The sequence below is a fragment of the Cupressus sempervirens genome, chromosome 9, assembly GCF_028749045.1.
Source record: "Cupressus sempervirens isolate cs-2001-9-10 chromosome 9, ASM2874904v1, whole genome shotgun sequence".
NCBI lineage: Eukaryota > Viridiplantae > Streptophyta > Pinopsida > Cupressales > Cupressaceae > Cupressus > Cupressus sempervirens.
Genome location: NC_143126.1, coordinates 42,626,599 through 42,633,672, shown reverse-complemented (window position 1 = coordinate 42,633,672; position 7,074 = coordinate 42,626,599). Strand labels below are relative to the sequence as shown.

The 7,074-nt window shown below is 37.1% G+C and overlaps 1 pseudogene; it reads left to right on the top strand.

Annotated features, from left to right (window-relative positions):
• Positions 1-6,008: 6,008 nt before the first annotated feature.
• Positions 6,009-6,663, top strand: LOC149537525 (uncharacterized; annotated as a pseudogene).
• The last annotated feature ends 411 nt before the right edge of the window (positions 6,664-7,074 follow it).

The window sequence follows — 7,074 nt, the reverse complement described above, 5'->3', positions numbered from 1 at the left end:
ATCAGACTCCATAATCTGATCAACAAAACCAACCTCTTCCACCTTGACCTTCTTAGCTTGATTAGCCAATCTAGCATCTAACCGAGAAATCATCTTACAAAAATTCCTCTCCACTATATCATGGATTTTCACAATCATCTTAGGGTCCAATCCTCTTGGAGCCATCTTCCAAGATCTTCGTAAACCCTCTACAACAAATCCTTCCCATGCTCCTTGTGATAACCAAATTGTTTGCAAGTCAGATCGCAACCTGCCACCTCGCACGAACAATTAGGAACCACGTCACAAGTCTAGGACAACAGATTTGCAATCCACTAGCTCTCCACAATAATGCCTTAGCAAGTTTAGTCTTCCATCTCTACATCAATCGATCAATCTGCATGTCCTCCCAAGGTCCTAGTGCAAACTGCCTTAGCTTCGGTGATCTGTTTACACACTCAGGAACTCCCACTCTAATAAACTTCACCCAACCAAGGTCTTGGTACAAACTGCCTCACACTTTGGTGATCTGCTTGTACACTTAGGATCTCCTGCTCTGATACCACTTGATGAAGGTACAGCTCTGATACCACTGATGAAGGGCCACACCACCCTTACCAACTCACAACCAATAATGCAACAATATAAAGACAATTTTATTATACCTGAAAATTCAATAGCAATTACAATAACATTTTTCCAAGATCTCTCAAGATCCAATCCAAACCCAAGCTAGTCCAGATCCACACTCTGGTAGAAACCTCTAAGATCTCAACTTGTGCTCGCAAGCCACCAAGCAACCTCCTTGTTTCTAAACCGCAGGCACTAGCTCTTCTCACAAACCTAATCAAAGATAAAAGTGTAAACTGCCTCACATTCGGCACTCTGTCTAAACTCACAACTCCATCACAATCTTGCTATAAACTGCCTCACATTCAGCACTCTGTCCACAGACTCAGGAAAACTCACTCTTCATTTCCTCCTTCTCTTTCACACCTTGAAGCCTTCCAAGTTTTCCAAGCTTCCACTACTCAAGTTTCTCCTTCTGAAGCTTCTCCTCCTCAAGCTTCCACTTCTCAAGCTACTCCTTGAGCTTCTCCAAGCTTCTACTCCTCAAGCTTCCCCTTGAGCTTGATTTAGAAATGCTCATATGCCTTGCTTAAATAAGCACTTACCACCCCATGCATGACTTATCCACAACCTTCTAGAATTCCTCCACAACCTTCTACAACTTCCAAAACTTTCTACAATATTCATAACTTTCTAGAATTCTACCCACTCACCTCGATAAATGGAATGACAACCATTTATTTTTTTATTTTTTTCTATTATGCCACCTATGCACCTCGAAAATAGAAATCACCTTTTCCTTTCTTTTCTCCTTTTTCCCTTTTTTTATTTTCTTATTATTTCTCCTCTAATTTTCGTCACTTTCTCTCTCCTCCACAATTTTTTTTTTTCAATTTCTTTATTTTTTTTTTTTTTCAATAATTTTCCATGTAAGATGCTCCTGCATCAGACTTCCCCAGTAGATAGAAAAGTGTGTCCCACACTTTCATGCCAAAAGAAAAATCTACAGCCATCTTCATCTTCACCAAAGGCTTACACCTCAACAAGGACAACAAAACCACCATGCAAATCTTCCACATCTACATTACTCTATCAAACACCCGAATCTCAACCATCCAATCAGCATGCTTACCCTTAGAAACAAATTGAACATAATGCTTCATTACCAAACTCCCATTCACATCAACAACTAGTGAATCCATACCAACAATAACAAGCTCTGCATTAGCATCAACATGTAGATCTCCATCAACACATGCCAAACTCTCAACACCAGCAACCTCATTGCTCACAATAAGATGCTCTGCAATACATAACTTACCTCCAACAACAATTGGATCATCCACGACCAAGTGCTCTGCAACATACAAGTCACCACCAACATCAACTAGATCATCCACAACTGGGTGCTTCACAATCTCCTCAACCAATTGATCATGAAAACCAACATCTGTCCCAACATCAACAAGGTTATGAATATCTTCAGCAACAACCTCTAGTTGCTCTGCAGGTTCTGTATCAGACTCCATAATCTGATCAACAAAACCAACCTCTTCCACCTTGACCTTCTTAGCTTGATTAGCCAATCTAGCATCTAACCGAGAAATCATCTTACAAAAATTCCTCTCAACTATATCATGGATTTTCGCAATCATCTTAGGGTCCAATCCTCTTGGAGCCATCTTCCAAGATCTTCGTAAACCCTCTACAACAAATCCTTCCCACGCTCCTTGTGATAACCAAATTGTTTGTAAGTCAGATCGCAACCTGCAACCTCGCACGAACAATTAGGAACCACATCACAAGTCTAGGACAACAGATTTGCAATCCATTAGCTCTCCACAATCATGCCTTAACAAGTTTAGTCTTCCATCTCTACATCAATCGATCAATCTGCATGTCCTCCCAAGGTCCTAGTGCAAACTGCCTTAGCTTCGGCGATCTATTTACACACTCAGGAACTCCCACTCTAATAAACTTCACCCAACCAAGGTCTTGGTACAAACTGCCTCACACTTTGGTGATCTGCTTGTACACTCAGGATCTCCTGCTCTGATACCACTTGATGAAGGTACAGCTCTGATACCATTGATGAAGGGCCACACCACCCTTACCAACTCACAACCAATAATGCAACAATATGAAGACAATTTTATTATACTTGAAAATTCAATAGCAATTACAATAACATTTTTCCAAGATCTCTCAAGATCCAATCCAAACCCAAGCTAGTCCAGATCCACACTCTGGTAGAAACCTCTGAGATCTCAACTTGTGCTCGCAAGCCACCAAGCAACCTCCTTGTTTCTAAACCGTAGTCACTAGCTCTTCTCACAAACCTAATCCAAGATCCAAGTGTAAACTGCCTCACATTCGACGCTTTGTCTACACTCACAACTCCATCACAATTCTGCTATAAACTGCCTCACATTCGGCGCTCTGTCCACAAACTCAGGAAAACTCACTCTTCACTTCCTCCTTCTCTTTCACACCTTGAAGCCTTCCAAGTTTTCCAAGCTTCCACTACTCAAGTTTCTCCTTCTCAAGCTTCTCCTCCTCAAGCTTCCACTTCTCAAGCTACTCCTTGAGCTTCTCCAAGCTTCTACTCCTCAAGCTTCCCCTTGAGCTTGATTTAGAAATGCTCATATGACTTGCTTAAATAGGCACTTACCACCCCATGCATGACTTATCCACAACCTTCTAGAATTCCTCCACAACCTTCTACAACTTCCACAGCCTTCTACAACTTCCAAAACTTTCTACAATATTCATAACTTTCTAGAATTCTACCCACTCACCTCGATAAATGGAATGACAACCATTTATTTTTTTATTTTTTTCTATTATGCCACCTATGCACCTCGAAAATAGAAATCACCTTTTCCTTTCTTTTCTCCTTTTTCCCTTTTTTTATTTTCTTATTATTTCTCCTCTAATTTTCGTCACTTTCTCTCTCCACAATTTTTTTTTCATTTATTTATTTATTTATTTTTTCAATAATTTTCCCATGCAAGATGCTCCTGCATCATCTAAGCACCTTAATAAAAAAAAAATGATAATATTTTTTAATAATATTCTAGATATAAGAAATAGATACATGCCTGGATGTGACACATGTTTTTGGGTATTTTTACTATAATTAATTAATTAATTATTAACCTTGACTAATTCAAAACTTTACAAAATTGATTCTTTTTTTCCTTAAAGTAGAAGAAACATAGAATGTGATGCATCTTTTGGATTTAAAAAATGTCTTACCATTTGAAAGTTATAGTTTTTTTTTCAAGTAGTGTGTCAATCAACACTTTATACGTATATCCATTAGAAACTAAGCAGTAATTACTTATTGGACCCATAATTTGACAAAACTTACATTTATGGAAAGCTAGGAACATTCTTAAGAAACCCTTTTCATTTCATCAAATTTTGGTGAAAAAATGTCATTAGCTACATGTTTGAAGTAAAAAAACACACAAGAATAGGCCAAAAACACATTTTAGGAACATTTTTAAAATTGACCATATAGGGAGTGCATGCATAGATATAGTAGGCCTTATAAAGGTATTAATTGTTTTCTTTTAGTATTATGATGAGTGGGAAAAAAAGTTTGAATAGATTTTGAAATGATTTAAGGCTTTTTAGAACTACATATTTTTCAGATCACCACTATTTGGCACACCATGATCCTGCACATACCTTGGCTATTTTTGTATGAATTGCTAAGTCATGAAAAAGTTTCTTTTCCACTAATGTCAAAGAGGGAGATTGTTGGGCTCTAAGCCCAAGTCGTCTATTAGTGTCTGTCTATTGCTTGTATTGAGGTATGTGTTTTCCATATGCAACATCCTCTTCTTATATTGAAAATAGATCATGAATAGACATGTCCCTTCATGGGACATGTCTATTCAATAATCAAATGATTATTCTATATAAACTTAACTATTGTTTTATATATATGTGTGTGTGTGTGTGTGTGTGTGTGTGTGTGTGTGTGTGTGTGTGTTTATCATATATCACATATATCAGATGACATAAGTATAATTATAAGAGTTAAGAATAACTCTCTAACTAATCTATACATTAACACTCCCTCTTAGATTAGTGGGGTAAACACATATAAGAGGTCTTTGATTAGAAGACTTCTTTTATTCAATGTCAAATATAAAACATTGTAACACGTGAGAGTTTGGCCTACAAGAATATCAATTTCATAATATTCACCAATCTCTCAAAAGCAATGGCCTATTAGAAAGATCAACTTAATGATGATCACCAAATGCTCAGTGTGGTAATGGCCTATCAAAATATCAGGGCATGATATACACCAAGTACCAAAAATATATCTATACAAACAACTTGTAGATAATCAAATTAATGATATCAACCACCTAGTTGTTTAATTTACAAGATAAGGCCCTTACATGAAACACTTTCACAAAAATGAATCATGCTACAAGTTATTGTAAGGGTGTCACTTTACAACAACTTCTCCTATACAAGTGATAATCATTTAGAAGTCATCACTTCCTCATGATGCACATAGGGGATAGGTCCATACAAAAGCCACATGGGCATAGTCCTCATGACTACGATAACTTATGATCATTAGAGAAACCATCTGAGCATGGTCTACTCCCTCTTAATCAATAAGATAGGGTTCACTGAAGGTTAAACAAATAGCATCCTTAGTCTTCTCCCTCTGAATCTTAATCTCCCTCTTTTTCCTACAAGAACATTCTCGAAGGAAAAGATCAAGGCACATAGCTCTGTAAAAAATATAAAGAAGAATGTTAACATTAATTAAAATGTTACTAATTTAACTCACACTTATTACTAACAATAGCATAAATAATTGTAACATAACTCTTTATTTTATATTTTCAATAAAATAAGTAAAATAATAAAATACTCAATTTTTTACCATTCATACTCTCATATTGATTCTCTTCATATCTATATTACTCAATGTCTAGAATCCTCAAAATACCTTAATTTTGTGTGAGACCAAAGTTATTGACTTTGGGGTCTTCCAATAAATTCCAAGTGTGCATGTTCACTTAATGAACCACCAAGGTGGACATATGAGTAGACTTAAGCTTGTGGGCTACGTCCAAATTGTACTTGTATGGTCAATATTTCTAAAGGCAACGTGGCAGTGAATACATTCTACAACCGATTCATTTCCTTCCTTAATAATCACTTATACTTATCAAGTATAAATGGACTACCCTCTATTTGTATGCTGTACTTAAGGACATGTCCAAGGATTGATAATTTTGCACTACTTATGTCTTATGAAGCACGCGATAGTGACATCTTAACATTGTCTGAGTAACATAATGCTCAAAAGAAAGAGATTCTGCATGCAATGTGTGACAAGCGCCTATCGATGGTCGAAGCCATTGATGAAGTAGAAGGAAAACTTAGAACACAATCTGAGAGAAACCCTAGAAAGAGCCATGACGTCTCTGATAAAGGACACTTTGGCCAAAGCAACAAAATTTACAGTCGATTGGGCTACCATTCGATACTACAATGTCGTTGGCAATTGGCTTCGGAAATATGGCCTCCACTACGATGATTTGTATGATCAGTCCTTTGATCTGGATTTACAAGAGGCCCTCAATCGACTACCCCAAGAGGTTGTGGATGCTCGCAACTAGCGCATTAAGCATGCTATGGATCTTTCAATGAAGCACGAGTACCTGCCTAAAGAATTGCAGGTTCAATTCTCATCTTGTCATTTTTGTAATTTTTTTATTTCTTAATTTTTGATTTAGGGTTTTGGGATGTCAACACTTGTTTTCTTAAATTAGTTTTTATGCCAAATTGTTGGATCCATCGCAATGAATTATGGGATCTCAACGCCTGTCTTATTAAAATAAAGCTTTTATGCAAAATTGATGTCTCCGTTGGAATGAATAAACATATTACAAATATTGAGATTGGTCATCCACATTTTCTTTGTGACATTTTCAGCCCCGTCTCGATCGTCACACCTCGACATTGGACACCCATAGTCTGTGGACAACTCATGCTCGATCTCCTTCAATTTCTCAAATTATTGATAAGGAAGTTCTGAGAATTACTCACCATCCTCTGGGAACAAAGTAAGGGCTCGAACCAGAACTGGAAGACAAGTTTCTGAAACAAAGTGCGAGACTCGAACCTGCAATCTCCTGCACCTTATCTCAAAAAAACATTCGGATTTTTGTTCCACTGTCCAACTCCATAGCATGTGGTTATTCGAATCAAAGCCCTAGTCAGTGCAATTCTTCAAGAAATTTCATGGCTTCACACTCCCATTTATCAAGATAGGTTTCTTCAAAGATGCCCAAATCCCTTGGCCCTAAAAAAAATCACAACATTCTGATAGCTCCAAATTTGGTTCAGGACAAGAATCCCATTTGATAAGGAGCCATTGCCCGCATACTGAAATGAGAATATCATCTAAAAAAAATCCTATTCATATGCCTTTGTCAATTGTGTCAAAGATATTTTGTATCTGAGGCAACACAATGAACT